The sequence below is a fragment of the Anthonomus grandis genome, chromosome 5 (assembly GCF_022605725.1).
Source record: "Anthonomus grandis grandis chromosome 5, icAntGran1.3, whole genome shotgun sequence".
NCBI classification, from domain to species: domain Eukaryota; kingdom Metazoa; phylum Arthropoda; class Insecta; order Coleoptera; family Curculionidae; genus Anthonomus; species Anthonomus grandis.
The window spans coordinates 10,649,633-10,671,049 of NC_065550.1; the positions used below are offsets into that span (position 1 = coordinate 10,649,633).

The 21,417-nt window shown below is 33.4% G+C and overlaps 1 protein-coding gene and 1 long non-coding RNA gene across 2 annotated transcripts in view; one reads left to right on the forward strand and one right to left on the reverse strand.

The window, feature by feature from the left end:
- Nucleotides 1-21,417, reverse strand: part of LOC126736926 (guanine nucleotide-binding protein subunit beta-5) — an 89,577-nt gene that overhangs the window by 65,936 nt on the left and 2,224 nt on the right. The window lies entirely within an intron of this gene.
- Nucleotides 12,589-13,998, forward strand: LOC126736927 (uncharacterized). Its single transcript, XR_007660830.1, has 3 exons — nt 12,589-13,351; nt 13,408-13,515; nt 13,832-13,998. It is a non-coding gene; the product is annotated as an uncharacterized LOC126736927 (long non-coding RNA).

Consider the following 21,417-nt stretch of genomic DNA (forward strand, 5'->3'; position numbering starts at 1 on the left):
AATTATTGAAAGCACACAATATTAATGTTAATTTCACCACACCTAATCACGAGTCAAACTCGCTAGTGGAACGCTTACGTTTAACCATTATCAAACACATCCGATTATTAAGACAAACAGACCCAAATAATGACATCACCAATTTAATGTCATACGCTATTATTGATTACAATAGCACTATTTATTCAAGTACTGATTTTACACCTTTTGAATTAGTATATGTTCATACTGATAGTAGAGATCCCCCATGAATTTAGTTGCTTCCCATGTTTATAGTAATTATGTACATAACCACAAAACTCAAATTTTATATGATGAAATCGCGGAAAATTCTACTGCATTAAAACGAAGAATTATAGATAAAGTCATCAAATAAAAAAAAACAATTAACCCCTCAATTAGGTGCCTTAATTTACAAACAACTCGACAAACGATTCCGAAAAATTAAAGATAGATATTTAGGACCCTTTAAAGTAACTTAAATTTTAGAAAACAATAAATTAGAAATCGAGAACCCAAAAACAAAAAAGAAGGAAATAATTCATATCAATGAGACTAAACTAGTCTCTATTATTACAGATGGACCTGGACCGTCCAAGGAACCAATATCAAGTTCAACGACCTAAATAACAACCCCCCGGAATATTACCCTTTAAGTTAGGTACCGCCCAACTAATGACAATCCATTGGTTTTTTATCCAAACATTCCAAAAAATTGATCTGCAACCCTTAATTGATGAATTTAACTGCTTAAAAACTCATACTAAAGTATTATTATCTAATATAAAAAGCAATAATGAATATTACCTTGAACACTCTAATTCTTTAATTTCATTGCATGAATTAGAAAAACGAATTACAGTTTTACTTACTCAAATTTTCCCTTATGCCTTGATTAATAGACAAAAACGAGGTTTATTTAATCCTTTAGGATCATTCATTAAAAATATCACAGGACACTTAGATCAAACAGATGCGGAAAATATGTATAAAAATGTAAAAACGCTACAAGCTAATCAAAATAAATTAAAAATCGACGCGCTAAATCAAATATCTTTATTAGATAAAACAATCAATAAATTTAAAGATATGATTTTAAATATTATTCACAATGAAAAAATATTCAAAACAAGAATTTTTCAGATTGAAGAAACTATTTAGAGAAACGATCTACATAATTTAATATTAGATGAATATTTACGAGTATTTACTATAACAAATCAATTAATTTCAATTTACCAATCAATTTATAGTATATTAGACAAAATTGAAGTAGCTTTGACATTTTCAAAAATTAATATTCTTCATAATGCTATTATTAATCCTGATGAATTATTAATAAAAATAAAAGATTCATACTATATTCATACAAACTTCAATACTATTCATATTCGAACTTCCATTCGTAGATAAAAATATGTTTCAGTATTATAATTTAATTGCATTACCAGTACCAAGCAATCAATCCTTTTTTGTCAATTTACCCTATAAACAATATCTGTCACTAAGCGATACAAGATACTTCTACCAAGATGAAAAGTGTATGGAAATCCAACCTAACCAGTTTCTATGCCAGAACACTCATAGCCACAACATAGAGAATCATCCACCCTGTGCTGTAGAACTTCTTACCCTAAGGTCAAGTACTACCACCTGCCGCCCATTTGCAATTCATGTACATTACGTACACGTTACCCAAATAGTTAATGGCAAATGGACAGTTACTACCCCTACTAGCTTAGTTGCTAAAACTAAATGTGGCAACTCTGAATCCAGTCAAATACCCAAATTTTTGAATCCTGCGAAACCACGAACATAAACTATGAAGACAACGATCGCTCGAGACAGTCCAGTGTTTAATCCACTCTCAATTGACCAGAAACTCGTAAATCTGAAAGCCGTTGATGATATCCAACAAGAACTGAAAATTCAATCCAAGGATCTCAAAGAGATAGCGTCACCTGTGTATGCTTCAAGAATAAGTTTTTGGACAATTTTACTTACTTATGTTTAATAATTATTGCTTTGTATATTGTTTTCAGGAAGTACTATTGTAAAAATTAAAACCCCTTAAAAGACTGTTCAAAATGAACCAATATTTTAATATTAATATATTAGATTCTATTTTAGTGCTATATATTACAATGAATTATTTTAGTTTTATCATTGAATTCCTAATAAACTAATAATTTGAATCAATTTACTTCATTTAGGAATTCAATATTGTGAAAATCCTTAAGAGGGTATTTAAGGATATGCTTTCATTTTGTAGGGGAGGAGTTAACTACCAACATTGTTATTCCCAGACGCTTAGCTAGGTTTATTTAATCATATTTCCTTTTTGCTTCTGTAAGATTTATAAAAGTATAAATGTAACTACAATTAAGAAAAGTTAGCTCATTTGTTAGTCGAACTGCTGTTGTACTGAATAAAGATTTTTTTTTAATTAGTTTTTCAAACCGTAAAAAAAACTCTTGCCAGAACTCTTATATTTTCATCGCAACAAAGCGCCACAAAAATAAGATAAACGCACGCAGGTGACTGGACGGGACGGATTAGTCACAGCTTATAGATAATCATTATTGTTGATCTATAAGCTATGAATTAGTTTTACATTATTCGTTCTTCCTTTCATGCATTCTGCCTGCAGGCTACGTCCTATTGATTTTTTGTTCGCTTAAGTTCGGGTATACACGATCCGGTTTCAACGAATGCAGTAGAAACCCACACACTGCGTTGAAAACGGATAGGCACTAAAAAAAATTCCAAAATTTAATTGCTTCGAGACTTTCACCGGAAAATAATGTCTTCATTGCTAAGAATTATTTGTGGTCTTGAAGCAGAAGATTTTTTGTGAGAGTCAGTATGACGTAAACATTGAAGGCATCGAAATTTTGAAAGTGGTGTAGAAACAAAAATTTCAAAAAAATATTCGTTAGTATCATGATAAGCTTTTCAATTATTACATAATGTCTAAAAAATCATTTGGCGAATTATTAACTGTGTTTAAAACAAGATATTTAATGTAATTATTTGGGTGAAAATGACATGATACATTTAAGTACGTGTGCTGGCTAGGGACCATCCCGTCGTCCGTTGCTACCGCAGCAAACTGCGTTGCTCTTACGTCGATGCAGTGCTAACGCATCGTGTATTGCCTCCTATTTAAACCTATGTGTTATCGTACCAATGCGGTACCGCTCCGTTTCTACCGCATCCGTTGAAACCGGATCGTGTATACCCGCACTAAAATGGAAGGTTTTGGCCCATTTAGATTCTTCAACCAGAGATTTATAGGTGAAGCTAGAAGGTACGAAAATCAATATGCTTTGCTTATAAATATTTGTGTACGGGAGCAGGGTGGCGGCGACAGTCATCATTCTGACATCGAAAGCGACGCGTTGCATATTTTGATAACAAGGCAATTTTAGGTGTAAATTTGGCGAAATTAATATATTTGGTTATATAATTTAAAAACTGCGTTTAACAATTCAGAAGTAGGATCTGAGATCGTGGGCTCTTGACCGGCGATTTTGTGGTGTTTTCCGTGTGTCCGGCGAAAATTTCAAGGCGTAATTTGTTGGCGTCGGTAATAATCGATCGGTGTGAAACCGGCTTTCTGGGTGACGTAGGCGCGTAGTACGGGTTGCCGCATCGTAGAAAAATCAGCTGGGCGTGCTGTGTTCTTTTTTGGTGGTGTGATTCGGGCGAAATTGTAACATTTGTTTGTTTTGATTTTGTTTCTTGGGCGATTAAGTGTTTTTGTTTGGTGATTTTCCTTAACGGACAGTAAAAAACAAGATCTATGTTATTGTTGTGGGTATTATGCGAGGGAAAGTTTTCACTGATAATGGCAGATCAGCACCAGGAAGAGGAGTTGGACTATGAAACGTCTGGCGCAGAAAGCAGCAATGCTGGCGAGGGCGCGGCCAGTCAGGCGGTAACCGATGCACTACAGGCGAGTGTAACGGAGCAAGTACTTAAGGGCGGATTGGAAAGTAGTATTAAGCAGTTTGTAGCGAGAGAGATGGCTAAGACGTTGAGCCAAATTTCAAAAAGTTCAGGTGACGACGTTCCGAATAAAAAGGGCGAGGGGCGACCCACTATGTTCTGTCCAGTCCTCTGTAGTGGGTGCAAGGGCAGGTGGCGAAATCCTGGACCCATTTGACCCGGACAGTAACGTAGTATGACTGTAACGTAGTGAGGTGGCTCAGTAAAATCGACCAGTTGGGGCGAATCCATGGGTGGTCGGAATATGAGCGGGCCTATTTCATGCAAGTAAAATTGCAAGGCGGTGCTAGGGCGTGGTACAATAGGCTCGATCAGTTCGACCTCTTATAGGAAGAGTGGAAGAGCAAACTTATACAGGCATTTCCTAGGGAGCTTGACTTTGCACAGCTTCTTAGAGAAATGATGGAGCGGGTGTACATTGAAGGAGAACCATTGACCTATTACTACCACGATAAAATGGAGTTAATTGATAGGTGTGAAATCACAGGCAGTAAGGCGTTATCCTGCCTGATTGATGAACTACCTCGGGCGTTGCAGGCAAATACTAGGACGTACAAGTGTTTGCCTGGAAATCAACTGTATACTGGTTTCCTTTGCTCTGTTAAAAGTACGATTCAGGCGTGGCGGATCTGAAAAGGCAAAATTCAGATAAGCAAGGGGAACAAGGCAGAGCGGACAAGCAGGCGGGTGGGGTTAACAATTATAAAAAGCGGGCGACTACTAAAAGTAGGGTGTTTGTAAACGTTTATATTGATATTGGTAGCGAACAGAACATCATAAGGCGGGATGTTCTAGATGCTTTGGGCGATTTGGCGATGCTTTGGGCGAACACCGACCTTAGTAACCTTAAAGGGTTTTGCTGGCGGTATCATTACTGTTGAGGGTGAAGTGGTAATACCTCTGGTCATAGATGGCGTTAAGATGAACATTAAAGCTCTTATAACTGAGTGTGATTTATCTGGCGCTGATTTACTTTTAAGGAAACTGGCGTTAGCCACACCAGGCGTGCAGTTGACGGTGTCTGAGGGGAAGGCGGTCCTCTCACGCATCGACACTGCTGAGGAGTTCATCAGCAGAATTACGTTGGATGATGAAGATATGGAGAGTAAAGTTACCAGGCGGGTACTGTCTCTTCAGAACTTTGTCATCCAACCAGGCGAGTTTGCTGATGTGCTTGTGGTGGTAAAAGGTACGCACCAAGACGAAAAGTGCAGGATACCTGCAAGGCGTTATGATAAGGGCGGTGCAATTGTGGCGACAGGCAACCATATGTTAGATGGCGTGGCGACAGGCAACCATATGTTAGATGGCGGTACCTCAGGCGTTATGAGGGTCAACAATGTGGGCACAAGTCCTGTCCAATGGGTAACAGCTCAACTTATGGCGAGGGCAACAATGGTTGGACCTACCTTAAGGGCGAAGCAACATCAGGTAAATATTAAGACCATTGAATATGATTTAAATTTGGATGGCATGGAAGTGGGCGATATTAGTGAGCAAGAGTTGTGCCAATTGAAAGAGTTATTGAGAAATATATCGGTTAACTGGCGAGAATGACTTGGGGTTGATTAAATGAAAATTCAGTTGACATCTGATAAGCCAGTGGTATATAGGCCTTATCATTTGTCATATTCTGAAAGGGCGTTGATGCGTAAAAAGGTGGAAAACTTAATGGATGCTGGTGTGATACAAGAAAGTGAATCAACGTATGCGAGTCCTCTTGTGTTAATACCTAAAAAGACAGGCGAATGAAGTCTGGCAGCCAGTTGCTTTTTACAGTAGGGCGACCACGGGAACTGAGCATCTTGGCATAGCTATGAACTTAAAGCTTTGGCAATAGCTGAATCCATTAAACGTTTTAGGGTGTACTTAGTAGTAGTGGACATACATTTTGTTGTGGTGACTGATTGTGCGGCTGTTAGGTCGACTATGGCGAAAAAGGATCTTCCACGAGTGGCGGGATGGTGGATGCTCTTATAGGAGTATGATATGTCTGTAGAATATAGACCAGGCGAGAGAATGCAGCATGTAAATGCTCTTAGAAGAAATCGAATAATTGATGTGCGCATGATGACTTTGCAAGAAGATTATTGGTTTTTAACAATTTAACTACAAGATGAAAAGGCGCAAAATTTGGTGAATTCTCTTGTACAAGGAATTGCAGATAAGGGTGTAAGGGCGGTATATAAGGTGATTAATGGGCGTTTGTATAGAAAAACTCTATTGGGCGAAAGGCTTTTCGTTCCAGCTATGGCGAAATTTAATTTAGTTCGTAAAAATCATAATGATATTGGTCATCCAGGCGTCGATAGGTTTGTTAAAGACGACTTATTCGTTTCCTAAAATCGGGCGTTTTGTTAGGAAATACATAATGGCGTGCCTAAATTCTGCTTATGGCAAGGGCGCACATATAGTATATGTAATAGTTTCTGTAAAAGGCGTAAGGGGTTATAAGGCATTTAAGGCCGTGGTTGCTATAGATTCATTGCGGTATTTTTATTTTATAGTACGGCTGGTGGCAATGATCACTCAGGCGAAAGTCAAACAGCGATGGCGATATTACTGATAGGCAGGACTTAATTTACCTGTTTGAAAGTTGATTTCGTCAGTGGTATGATTTTATTAATGGGGACATTAATGTTTTTCAGGATGGTCGACTGTTGCACTGAAATTAGTCTGACCCGACACTGGCCAGGTGACCCTCGACGTACTGCGGTGACGGCGGCGCGGGAGCAGGGTGGCGGCGACAGTCATCATTCTGACATCGAATTTTGCATTTTAATTTTGAAGGCGATTATAGATGTCAATTTGACGAAACTGATATAATTGGTGTCTTTAAAAACTGCGTTTAACAATATATTCGGGCATAAAAATTACATTTCTATGTTCACAAACATAAATAAAATCTATACAATTTCATTTATACCTTGTTAGTATATATATTAGTTTATTTTTAATTGAGCCTACAAAACTTTTTTCGAGTGGGCGCTTCCTCTTAATAGTCATATCACTGTATAATACCTACTCGGACTTCCCAATGCGTTTACCTAATATGCGTTACGAGAGAGACCAGACCTTGCAATCAGTTGATACAATCCGCCATGATGCTTATGTAATGCGATGTTGACCAATTTAAATTACTCATATCCTTGCGTTCCATATAGAAGTACGAACCTACGAATTTCGGGCAAAAGAGCGGACCGTTCCGATTTCCGTAGGACAAAATCCTCGTAGGAAAAATTTCGCCATCTCGTTATTTGCTTTGCGATATGGCGTTCAGCTTCTGCATCCATCCATCGAAGAAATATTGGTTTGACTTGCCTCGGAATAGTTTTGTTTTGGAGCATCGAGTTTATGTGCAGGGAAATATTTAGTTAGGCGTAAATAAAAAAAATATATCACACAAAATATGGATTATTATATGTTCCCAGAGCCCTCCCTCACGAGCCGCCACTAAATAGAAGTACTTTGGGTAAGAAGAATTCAATATATTTTAACAGATTTTAAATAAATAGGTGTACTAAACTTAGTTTACTCTTAAATCAAAAAATATTAAACCCCCATTAAAACGTACGTCTATGAGGTATCGCATTTCTTACCCAGAGCAAAATATGGGCCTTACAGCCTTATAGGCTCCAAAATTTAAAAAGATGGCTCAACAAGATATTAGCTTATATCCATCTTAAGTGGGACGCCCTGTAGAAATACACATATTTCTCTTTTTACATTAAATTTACGAAAAGAAACAAATTACAATTAGAAAAATATTTGAATATATGTTTGCCCCCTCCAAAAATATGTACGAGGATCTAAACGATTTCCTTTTAGTTGATTGTTGGAGTTCCGGCTTTCGACTTGCGAAATAGCATTTTGATCTATTGTTTTTTTATTATTTTGATTTGTGTCTTTATGAAATTGTCTTTGAGGGTCTTTCTTAATATTGAGTAAAACGACTATTATGGGCAAAGTGGAAATAGAAAAAAGTTGAGATCGTACACCTCGTCGGAGAGCTTGCCAAATGGTTTTTTGGCGATAAAAACAGCAAAAAAAAGTATAAACGGTTTATATGTATTTATAATATATAGGTGTTTCCTTTATAAACAGAGTAGGTTATGTCTGATTTTTTACTAAATTTTTAAAAAGTGTTATGTTTTATGCCTGTTTTTGTTTTATTTGTAAAAAACAGATCAACCAAAAAAAGATTTTGCAATATATACGTTATTATAAAAAGGATCAAGTAGCATTTGATACAACACATTTAACATAAAAAGTATACATCATAGCTTACCTATGTGTGTGAAAATTATGACCTAGGTAATTTTTCAAAAATCAAAAAAAATAATTTATTTTGGAATCTGATAAACTTAGGTCTTAAATAATCAAATTATCCTTTTTTCCTTTAACGCTACGAATTTTGCTAGAGGACCTTTATCAGTCAAGATGTTTCGCATTCCTAAATAATACGCTTGACAAATAGCTGTTTTGAACAGTAAAAAGTCCGTTTTAAAGGGCAAATTAATTCATAATGATCTGAAGTTTCGTTATCAAATCATAATAAAAAGCGTGGGGTGCACGATATATTAAATTAATAATAGAAGATGAAGAAGTAGGTTATTCTTGCAGTGGAGTTAATAGATCAATAAGTAACTAAAACTATTTCAACAAAAGCCTTTTGTTTTCTGTTCTTGATTACAAAACAATAGTTGTATTATTATTGACCTATTGTCTTAAGTATGTAGTTTAAACTTTTTGTAAATCCAAGTTTTTTCCCATTCTGATGTATCTTAATTCGTTTTAACCTTTTAACCTTGTCTGAGGCACTAGAACTATCAGATGTTTGACAGGGCCCCTTATTTTTGTTATCCCTAATGACGGATATGTTATGTATGTCTGAAACATGTCGGATTAATATTTTTTAAATAAATTTAGTGGAGGATAACCGAAATATATTTAGTTACCCTATGAGAGAAGAGTTATGAAAATGCACCCCACGCTTTTTACTTTGATTTGAATTATTCTGTTAATAACTTCAATTTTATTATGAATTTTATTTGAAGTAATTAATTATGATTGATTATTCGACCTTCTACTACTGTAATAAACTATTTATAATTAAATATTATTTTTCTTCTACTTTTTAGTTGGATTAGCAATAAAAGCATGTTATTTTAGTTTTTTTTAACTATTATTTATTAATCCTGACAGTCCTAATAAGGATAATGGGAAACTGTAACAAATTATTGCATTGTCATCAGTCCTTGATACGTGTGCAAAGTTTCAAGTTGATAAGAATTTTAGAAACCAGTAAAAATTAAGCTCAAAGATTCCGTTACATACATTGCGGCGTTAACTTTACAGTGTTCCTATTTTGCCAAGAGTTTGCAGACGGTAGCTCAGAATTATTGGAGGCTTGGGATTTTTCGAAAGTTATCGAGGCTTATGATTGGCTATTAAAGAATCTAAACTTGATTATAACTATTAAATAAGAGAGGGCCACTGAGTTTTTTTTTTTAAATGAAAGAAAACTAAGAAAAAGGCTTGGTATATAGGTTTCAATTAACAATTAAATGACCCCGGATAAGGTAGATTTAAAGAGGCAAAAAAAAATCTCAACAATACAACCAAGTTATATTTACATTAAAGATATGTACCCACCTCATGTTCTAATCTGATAAATGTTAATAATTTGCTATGAATTAAAATATGAATAATGTTGATATGAATAAAATAAGTTTGACAAAAGTAACATTTAAATTATGATTTCGCTACTAGATAGATTTCAGCACTTAAAAAGTTAATTGCAATTATTAAAGTTTTTAGTATATATTGGTATTACGCAGGAAAAAGTTCATGAACCTTTTTACCTAAGGCATATCAGCCTTAACCGTGTTATATCTATTTAACTACCAAAAAGGGTACTGAAAAATACTGAACAAAAAATAATTAATATTATAGATAAGAAATTGACGTATTAAATTATGACATTGATTAAATATTTGTAACATTAAATTGAAATAAAAGGTATATTAATAAAAATTTTAAAAAGTGAGACAAATCTATGGTTAGTAATATTTAAATAAATAGAATAAACTGGCCTGTATATTCCTCCAAGAAATGAACGGCTAGCCTTCAAAACCGAGGTTGTGGATGTATGCCATTTGTAGCTCAGCTATCCGGACAGGGAATCTCTAATACTAGCTCTAACTCTAGCTCCAGCTCCACCGCTTCCAGCAATTTCCCGGGGAAATCAAAAGCCCACAGCCATCAACAATTGAAGAAGAATAAAGAGGAAAACGGAAAAGTAAAACCCTAAAACAACGGTTGCCATTGTATTCACTGTCGATAAAAAATGAATGGCGTTAAAAATGTGACACACTCACCTTGCTAGGTCTCATTATCTATCCATCAAAATCTTGGGCATCCTGCACCAGAATTATGAAATAAATGGTTCCCTAAAGGAACAAGATTAAGGATCATAAATTATAAACCATATTGGCCACTTCCTGCTTCACAAACTTCGGAAATTAAAAAAAAAACTGGCCTTTTACGTGCGCTCCTACCTGCAACACGGGAACAAGTCATCGAAAACTGGACGCAGTACCGACTCAATCAATAACGACCCCACCTGTCGCCTGAGCTGTCAATATCAGCCAATCAGAGACAATATTAATTATGACCAATCAGAGAAGTGACAGACCGTCAACAGAAAGCATGGGTAATTAAACCAGGACACTTTCGCGTCATCCTTCACCCAGTCAACACGTGGTTGTTCTCGTCCTTTCCTATCCTACGGATTCCTTTCCTTGACCCTTTCCTACCCCTTGCTGTTAGTACAACGTGCATTTCAGAATTAAACTGTGTGAAAGTTTTTATCCCACTTTCGCGTTATCCTTCATCCCATCAACACGTGGTTGCTCATCCTTCCTATCCTTAAATCCCTTTCCCAGACCCTTCCCAACCCCTTGCCGGTGGTAGCCGATCCTATTGACGCCGGTAACCAGCCGGATGCATCGTAGGGGAGGCGACATCGTGCATTGAAAAGTCTCGATTCGGGGAACAGGGTACATACCCGATGGTTTTCCCCAATCTCCAAATCGTGCTGGCAAATTGCCTCGTAGCAGAGCCATCAATTGAACGGAACAACAACAATTAAACCAGGAGAGTGAGGCGTTACAGTATTAATGTGTCATTGACAGTGTGAATTTAAAGAAATATTAATAAAAGAAGTTGACTGAAATTATTAGTGTAATTATTGAAATATCAATGGAGCGTTAGGGAACATAAGGAATAGAAAAATAAAACGCTACAACATACATATGTACCATCGTGCCGAAAAAAAAAACTGGGACATTAATATTTAGGTAGGGAATTGTCTCCTAGTCTATTATAGTAAATCGCATTCCTTGGGTATGATATGCATATTTACGCATAATGAATTTTTGGAGTCTTAATAATTACATATTTAAATAATAATATTGATACAAAACTTTTTTATTTTTCGATATTTATTTTTATTTGGAACACATTTTATAAATAAATCAAAACTAAATATTATCTTTTTTGATAATATGGAATAAAAAATTATTAATACTTAGTAAGCGCACCATCGTTATCAATTACAGCTTGCAAACGTCGTGGCATACTTAAAATTAAGTTTTTGGTATATTCTTCGGTTATTTGGTCTTATGCGTCATCTATCTTAAGGGTAATTCATTCTGATTTCTGGGTCTAAAGTTATCTTTATACATATATTTTGCCATTTTACCCCAAACCTTTTTTGATTGGGTTCATGTCGAGGGCCACGGTAAAACTTGAATTCGTCTTTCGTGTAGATAGTTTTGAATTATACGGGCAGTATCTATAGGAGCATTATCATGTTGGAAGATAAAATCTTGCCCATAGACTAAACCAACCGATGGCATCATAACATTGTTCAGATATTGCAATATCCTAAGGCTAAGGCATTAAGCCTTCCCTGCACTATTTGACAAACGCGTGGTCCAGGCCCAAACGTTTATACTAAAATGTCCACTTTGATTAGTCTTATGTGTATGTGTATATCTTTCATCATATCTGGTATTAGAAGGCCTGTAAACGCGGATATTGCCATTATTGCACGATTGAAAGTATTTTTTATCCGAAAATATTACCGTTTCCCATATGTTGTTTTGGTATGCCTTTGGTAGGCAAATTGTAATCTTCTCTGTTTGTTTGCTTCAGTCAAAAATATTTTATTTGTTGCACAGCAACTTTTAATTTCCGAATTTCTCATCCTACTACGAGCTGTATTAGCAGCACCAGGAAAATGCGTGTCTTCTTGCGCCTTTATTGATGTTTCAAATGTATTGTTTCTTAGAAAGCCAACTAACTCTATCTTGAATGTCGTTTAAAATTTTTGGTCGACCAGAACCTGGATTTCTTACAATAGCTCCATATTCTGCAATTTTTGCCTTATCCAAGGAAACGGTATTTTTACTAATGCCCAATTCTTCTGCGATTCCATCAATAGATCATCATAGGAACTGCATCCATGAGACGAGTGTATATTATTGCTTTTTCTTGAGGAGATAATGCGGGCATTTTGAAAAAACGATTTTGTTGACGCGGCTGTCACAAAAATTAAATTAACTTTGACAACATCAAAATATATTATGCTAATAGACAGATTTAGTAGATTTTGCTGTCCCAGTTTTTTTTCGGCACGAGAGTACATACATACATACGTACTATCCGAGCAAATATAAGCGTGTTAAAAACTGCAGCCGAGGATTCCGACAGAATAAACAGGTTGTATATATGCGACAGTCTCCCAAAATTAACGTTTGCATTTAAAACTTGGTGGAGGAACAAGAAGAAAATACAAGTTAAGTTATTAGACTTTTTAACAATAAAATGGAGGACTCCTTGAAATATGAAGATATTATTGAAAGTCACAGAATTGGTTTAAGCAACGGGAAGAACCCATTATAGTGAAATTCGTGAGTTCTCAAAGCAAACGTAAATTATTAAAAAACGTCTCAAAGCTAAAAGGCACAAACATTGGTATATCTGAGGACCTAAGTAAAACAACGGTTCAACTGTATCAAGCGGCTTCCCAGAAACATGGAAAATCAAATGTTTTTATTCGATCCGGACAGGTTTTTGTTAAAATGGAAGATAATAAAATTACAAAGGTCTTTAAAATTGAGGACGTATAGTATCTTTTGTACGATTTACTAGGAATTTTCTTTTGGCAAACCTATAAATAAACCATTTTTCTTTCATTAATTTTTATAAATTTTCTCTTCATTTAAGCTTTTTTTGTAAAATAAAGGACACAAACGGAACAATACTATTATAGGTATTTAAACTAGAACTTGCTTCAAATTTTAGTTTTTTTCCTTGTTTTTATTCTAGGATTAATGAGAGAATTGGATCTGGACTAGACTATAGTTATGCTAGACTATATAAGGGCGGTTGATGAGTTTGGTGGACTGGGGACGAAGGTGTTGAATGGAGTAAACAGTGAGTAAAAAACTTTATCTAAAGGTGGCGATAAATTAAATTTATTGTATCTTAATATACGTAGGTTACTAAAAGATTCGACGAGTTACTAATATATTTAGGCCTAATTAGTCTGGAAAATGTGGATATAATGATTTTACGTTTATTAACGTTTATTCTTGACATGTCGAGAATTTTCATATTTAGAGCTTTACGATGGCATATAATTTATTTCATATAATTCTTTTATTGTTTATGTTCATGAAAATTTAAAGAGATACTTTTTAATGTTTACATTTTCAGAGATCAAATTTAATAAGGTTTGAAACGTTTTTAGGAGATAATAAGCCTCTTGGGATTCTGCCCTGTTATAGACCACCGTCGGCGGAAATGGATTTTTTTCTTGAAAATATAAAAAACATTATTTCAAAATAAACCAAGTATACAATTTATAAAAACAACTATAAATTATAAAATATTAAATCAATTGTTAAAAAACAAAAACTAGCATGATGTCTTGTCAATGAATGACTGTCAAAGTGCTTATCAACTTTTCCAAACTAAACTAACATTTTATATAAATCGATTAAACGGGTAACGGTCATAAAAAATTATTCTGTGCATTGTGCTGACCACTACAAAGCTTATAGAAACTATTTAAATAAAATTATAAAGTCTCCAAGAAATATGTATTCTATAACCAAAATTGAAGAACCACAAAGTAACAGCAAAAAAACATGGAATCTTATAAATGAAGCTAACAGAACTAAAAAAATTAAGACGCAAAACTCTTTTAATATTCTCTACAGAAAACATATTGTTACAGAATGATAAACAGGTGGCAAATGCATACAATGATTTTTTTTATAAATGTGGCTAATGACTTACAACAAAAGCATAGAAAATACATTAAATAATAATATAGATCTTGTTTTGAAAACACTGAAATCTTTTAATCTTGATCCAATTAATGACAACGAAATTATTGAGTGCATATAATAATTACAGCATAAGACTTTTAAAAATAATTCTGCACCAGGAGAGGATGGAGGCCAGTTGAAGTCGAAATATTCGCGCGACTTTCAAATCGAAATAAAAATAGTCTGTCTAGAAAGTATCCGGAAAAAAGAAAGCACAATTATAATTTTGCAGTATATATTTATAATATATTAATTTTATTTACTTATATAACCTCGATTTAATTCAAAACTCTTAACTAAACGTCCAGGTACACCAGAAACGAGGTGACTGCCATTCTGCTTGGTGATCCAGACCTGTAAAACCGAACAAATCAAACCTTTATTTCGTGGGGCTACTTGTTCCACTTCTATCTTCATTAATAACCATATGTTTTTAATCAAACTAAGATCTGATGAAGCTGCTGGTCATGGAATTGTTGTCAGTTGGTGTTTTTGCATCCAAAATTTTAAAATAGGCAGAAGTATCGAATCTTGCATTATCCTGCCGAAAACGCCACCCCTCTGGATATAAAGCATAAGCCGTTTCGAGAAGAAAGCCATTTCAAATATCACAATACTTTGCATTATTAACAGTGTCATCAACTATACAAATAAGCGTAGCACTACGTTGAGATATTTCCCCCCAAAGCATTATTTTAGTGGAAAATTTGGAAATTTGAACAATAACATTTTCTCTTGAACCGATTTCGAGATGGTTTGTACCTCCTTGAAATCTCCTTGAAAACGTTGGAAAACACCATTTTTTCGTTGCTTTTATAGAGGTGTTATTGCAGATATCTTTTTTGGTTTCCTTGATATGTAGCCTTGTCTTTTCAGTACCATGCAGATAGTTTCTGCACACACACATGTATTCTTCTTTGATTTCTAAATCTGCTGGCCAGTTTTGCAGCCGGATTTTGTCGTCCTAAATCGTTTAAATTACTTCCGCGAATATTACGCGGTCTTTCCGAAACTGGTGTATGTCTTATATCTGTACCAGTTTTCTCCTAATTGTCTCATACACTGCACTTTTTCCGAGTTCAGTCAATTGCACTATCCTTTCTACACAAATATTACATATTTTCTTTTTTTACTGCGACATTATTGCACAAAACTCACGACTGTTTTCAACAATAGATGATAGATACTGTTGTTATGCGACAATCTGCTTGAGGCAATTGAATTGAAAAAATAAAAAATTCCGGATAGTTCATAGTAGTAAATAAATACAGTATAAATACTTCTAGTTGTCAAAATGTAATCGTGTTTAGTGGGTATGTGGATAACAAATCAGTGGAATATTTTTGTATATAGATTGTTTTAATTCACATCGAAACCAACGGTAAAAATATGCTGAGTCTGGAAACGTAATTTTTGACATAAAAACTCAAATATGTCAACAACCGTAAGACGTAAGTTATATTGGACATTATATACAAAAAAAAATTTTAATTCTGATGTAAAATTCAAAAATGTAATAATATATAGGATGTTCTATTTACAATACAAAGTTGCCACCAACTTTCGGTTTAACCCGAAGTACCACCATCTTGAAAATATTTTAGCCAAGTTACCCCCATCGACTTTGGTATACTTTCAAATTTTCAGATTTTTCCTAATTATAGTTTTCTCTCAGAAGATGGATGGGGTTCCGGGAGACTCATTCTGTATAAATATTTTCCTCGTTTTCTGTGGAGTTTAACGAAAGATAAATAAAGCTTCGTTTGCAAAGCAAAATAATAGACGAAAGGTCCTGTTTCCTTCACAATCTTTATTTCAAGAATCCAAAAAAATTCCAGAAAATTCCATATGGGTACTACATTATACACAGATTTTATTTAATACTATTACGAATAGAGACATCTATGATTAAACGCGGTTAATAGAACATTTAAAAAAAAACAGTAATTTCACAGGAATGTGGTAAACTACTTAAATAAATTTACAATCTTGGCTGCTTCTCGGTAGTGGGCGTTAATAGGTTCGTTCAGACAATTAACTTGTGTATTTATTTCTAGTTTTGCTATTTCTAGATTTTCTAATATATTTAATTTTTTGCTTTTATTTAGATTATGCAAATCTTTGAAATTGTCGTCTGTATTAAATGAATGATGTTTCTTTTAGGTGCAATCTAAAGTCGGATCTTTTATCATTAGGCGACTTCTGATAATTTAAATGTTCTTTAATTCTTAATTCGAAATTTCTGCTGATTTGGCCAGCATATTTGCTTGGCAAGAGTCGCATGACGAAAGTCTTTTAATCTTGAACAAAGACTTCTTATATTTTGAAACGACTTATACACAATTTTTATATCGTTGTCTATGGACTTAAGTAAATTACCTATTCTTAAAGAAATCGGACCAATAAAGAAATTTTTTACATATTTCGGAGGTTGGTAAGGATGGATGGTCTGATCAAGGGGCTCACTGGAGAGGGACTGAAATAATATTTTATTGAACTTTTTTTTTAATCAAATTATCTATTAAATACTTTTTGTATCCATTGTTAATTGCAATCTGATAGATAGTGTTCTGTTCTTTTAAGAATTCCAAAGGTGAAAGAAGGATCGTAAAGAGTTTATGAATTAATGCGTGAAAAGCTGCCAGTTTATGTCCAAAAAGTTCAGTTTGATTTTGCAGTAATGACATTATCGGTTTGTGTTGGTTTTCTATATATGGAGTATTGTAAGTTTTTCTAACAACACCTTCCAAGAATTAATGGAAAATAAATCTTTAATTCCCATGAATTCGAAAACTCCTTTATTATATGGTATGGTAAAAATTCACAAAAATAACTTTCCAATTAGACCAGTTGTTAGTTTTATAAACTCAGCTGCCTTATTATTATTTAGCTATCTGGCTAAAAAAATTGCAAGTTTGGAAACGTGTTCTAATGTAATGTTTCTGAATATTTCGCAAAAATCTTAATAGAGAAAACGAAAAGTGAAAACAATTGTGAATAATTTTTTAAAAAGGATATAACTTATAAAATATAATTAGATAAAACAAAAATAAATATAGTAAACCTATGTCCATGACTAATTGATAGATATTTACAGTTATTAATTAAGATTCTGATTTATAATAACCAAAAATGGGGAAACCTTATTAGCAAATCTGAAAAAAAATCTAATTATAAACCTCACCAAAAATTATTCATTTTATCTACAAGAACTAAACCAAGGTCTTACAAAAAATTGTTTCTCAATTTTCTATGAGAGCCCCTTTCTACTTTTCTTTCTTTTACTTATTTAAGGAAATCTTAAATCAATTTATTAATTTTATGGTTTTTCAGTACTAATTTTATAATATAACTAGTCAGGATTCACCAAGAAAATTTTGATAAATTTTTTCTTTTATTTGAACAAGCAAAATTGAATTTTTGTGATGTGTTTATTTTTACTGAGTGTTTTCAATTAACATCTTGTGAATGCTCTAATATTGAAGGTTATAATGTATATTATAATTGCGGGATTTTAATAGAAATGATGCGCTCTTAGTTCTAATTAAAAATGTGCTAAATCTTGTTGCCAATAAGTTAGATCAGTTAAAAATAATGATAAGCAGAATAACTTTTACTACATTAAAACAAAACTATGAGATAAATATACTGTATAGATCTCAAATCTCAAATTCAAATATTTTATTATTTGAGGAATATAAACACTAAAGAGAGTGTAAAGGAATGGATAACAAGAGGATGGATTGCCTCAATTAAACACACGGATAGATTACGATCATGAATTACATAACACTGACAAAGCTTGTAGAAATCATAAGAAGAAAATATAAGATATAAGATTATAAGAAAATATAAGAAAGTATACATTTTACAAAAACAATACAAATAGTAATAAGAATGATATGAAAAACGTATATAAAATTATAAATATTATAACCGGTGGAGGCAAGGGCAAAAATGCAATACATTGGTTATTAAATATGAACAAGACCAATCTTTCAACAATCCTCTGGTGATGAAAAACATTTGCAACAAATATTTTGCGGATCTTTAAAACGGGAAAGGTACCAGAACATTTTAAAGTCACCTTACTAACTCCAATTCATAAGGTTGAAAATTAATTATCCTCAAGAAAGAAATACACTAAAGTAAATAACAACTTATGTTTCCCAGAAATAATTAAAATCGGCGTTCCTTAAGGGAATATAATGGGACCTATTCTTTTCATTACCTACATTAATTCATTACTTGAACTAATTTTAACTTCTTGCAGTATTTCTAGTTTATAATTATTGATACAACTTAAAAAATTAAGAAATGTAAGTACCTTTCTGATTGATTCATAGTATATTTGAATATATTATATATTCTACTCGTATATTATATATTGAATATTTGATTCCTTTTGAACATTTAATTAAATAATAAAAAATGTCAAAATGTGGTTTCCTTGATAAACAGAAAAGAATTTTCTAAAATGCGGCTTTCTATAGTATCATTGAGAGTAATTTTTCAAGAGCTTCAAGATGATGTATCATTTGACCATGTATCGTTCTATTTAAGATTTTAGAGGTGTATCTCAGCCTGTCCAAAGGGGTCACCCTGTATACACTTTCCATTATAATGGTTGGTTTTCCTTATGGGCGCCGTCTTGGAATTTTAAACAGCCCTTTTAATTATCTTTTCGACAGTTTATCACACTTGCATTCCCAACAAGTAACTTTGTAAAAAATAGCTTTTTATATATTTGTTTTATTAATTTTAGTCTGAAAAACATATTTTGTTAAGTAATTAAAAGAAATTTCAATATGCCTCCACCCTTAAGTACATCACTCATCACTTGACCACCTAAATGACACCACTGTGTTTGTTGTATGTTAAAAAAAAAATAAAAACATAGTTGGCAGCATCATCCATGTCTTAAAAAAATAACCAGCACGACCGCGTAGCCGGAGATTCTAGCGTCGTTGAAAACCTCAGTCAAAGAAGCTAAAGTCCAAACAGTTTAAATGAATTGTTCCTAGATTTCAGGCAGTACCACACGGTGAACAAAACTGAACTGTCGACCGGGTATATTTTAAAACACAGGATTGCGTATCTTCCTAATTATTCAATCAGCGGTAATATTTTCATTGTTATAACTGCCTTCTATTTCTGGGAATAACTGCATATTTTCCAAAACATTATTGGATCAGCAAATACAAGCACATATTTTAGAACCATATAATAATAGTATGGTAAATTGTTTGTCTGTAATGAATTTACTTGGTTTTGAATCATACATAACCAAAGTAACTTTAGTACTTAATGAGTCTATTACAGATCATAATCCCATCATACTTACAATAATGTCACCTTAAGAAGTGGAATCACCTACCAGTTTCCCTTAGATGTTAGTCAATTCGTTGAAATGTCTTTTGATTTGGAATAGTGCAATTAGGAAATCTTTCTTCATACAACCTTTTTACGTCCAATACATTGCAAGACGCAAGACCATAATAAGATGCATATCTGCATACCCAATAAACGTGAATGACATATTTCGATTTAATTCAAATTAAATTCACCAAGAAATTCAAAAATCAATAAAATGTTATCGAAATAAAGGATCAATGTATTAATAACGTCAAAGATGGCAAGTTTTGACAGATAGGTATTTGTTATTTGTGTACCATAGAAATGTTTGCAAGAATGGTGCGTTTAGAAAAACAAAAAATGCCGATAAAAAGACGCAAAAACATTTTTGTTTACATTCTTTATCGGGTTGTTTTTTTAAGAACCATACTGCATTTTTAAAAACATGTTCTATTTCAGATTAAACAACTTAAAATGGCAATGTACAAAATAACTGTCTTTGTGCTGCGTTGATATCTCTTTACTGCTAAATCGAACCCAGATTGGCTTAATCTTTCAGCAAGATGGTCTTGGGAGAGTCACCTGTGGTCACTACAGACACAGCTAACTTTCTTGGACCCTTTGTTGTTAACTTGAAAATAACATATACAATCCTTACAGAGGAAACTTTATTGTTTTTATGCGTAGACAAGTATTCACACTGAATAGCATTCAAAAGTTTTTGCTTTGCCCATATTCAATTTACTATCAAGTACTATACAATTTTCTGGAACTCATCTGGGGAAATTATTATTGTTTTTAAATACCAAAAAGAATTATTAGATAAATCCTGCACCTAAGGACTCTTGTAAGAATGCTTTTTGGTCACTTAAGAGTTCTGACAGCTCGTTCACTTTACTACAATTTTTTAGTAAATGTTTGGTTTTGGTGTATTGAATAACCGTATATGGTCAAAGATATTAATTTATTAAACTGTAAAATACACATATATCATATAGTATTCTGATTACAATAGGGAGAAAATTTCGGCATTTAAAAAAATTAGCACTGGATTCACATATCTAGTTTTTAAACTTGATTACTATACCTCAAATATTTGATGAAATTACTGTGATATCACATACATCCCACTATGTAACATACGATATGTTTTTCATACACATATATATCTTATGGTGTAATAATGAGATCCACCCTCAAAATGGGCATATTGACTCTTTTTAGTCAAGACTGGAGCAGCTTAACGCCTCAGATCGTCAAACCCATAGTAAGCAAGCTTCCTAAGAAGTATACCATGCTCCACACAATCGAAAGCCCTTGACAAGTCATAAAAAAAGTGGCCTGCGAGTACACACCTCTTTCAAAATCCTCTAGAATTTTATCACACAGGTCTCTGACTACTGAACTGATGGAGTGTTGATGTCAAAGTTTAAATTTAACTAAAAACTCAATTTTTTATCTCAAATTATTGGGAAATACATAAGGTGGTTAAATAATTCATATTTTTACACCACTATCACCTCTTGCAGGCAAGTTGTCGAGTTAGTAAGCTAGTTCAGTAAGCCTATATATATGGTATCTTATTATCATGGGAGTAGTTTGCTCTGTTAACTTTATTCATTACTTGAATGTAATAAATAACAAAAAA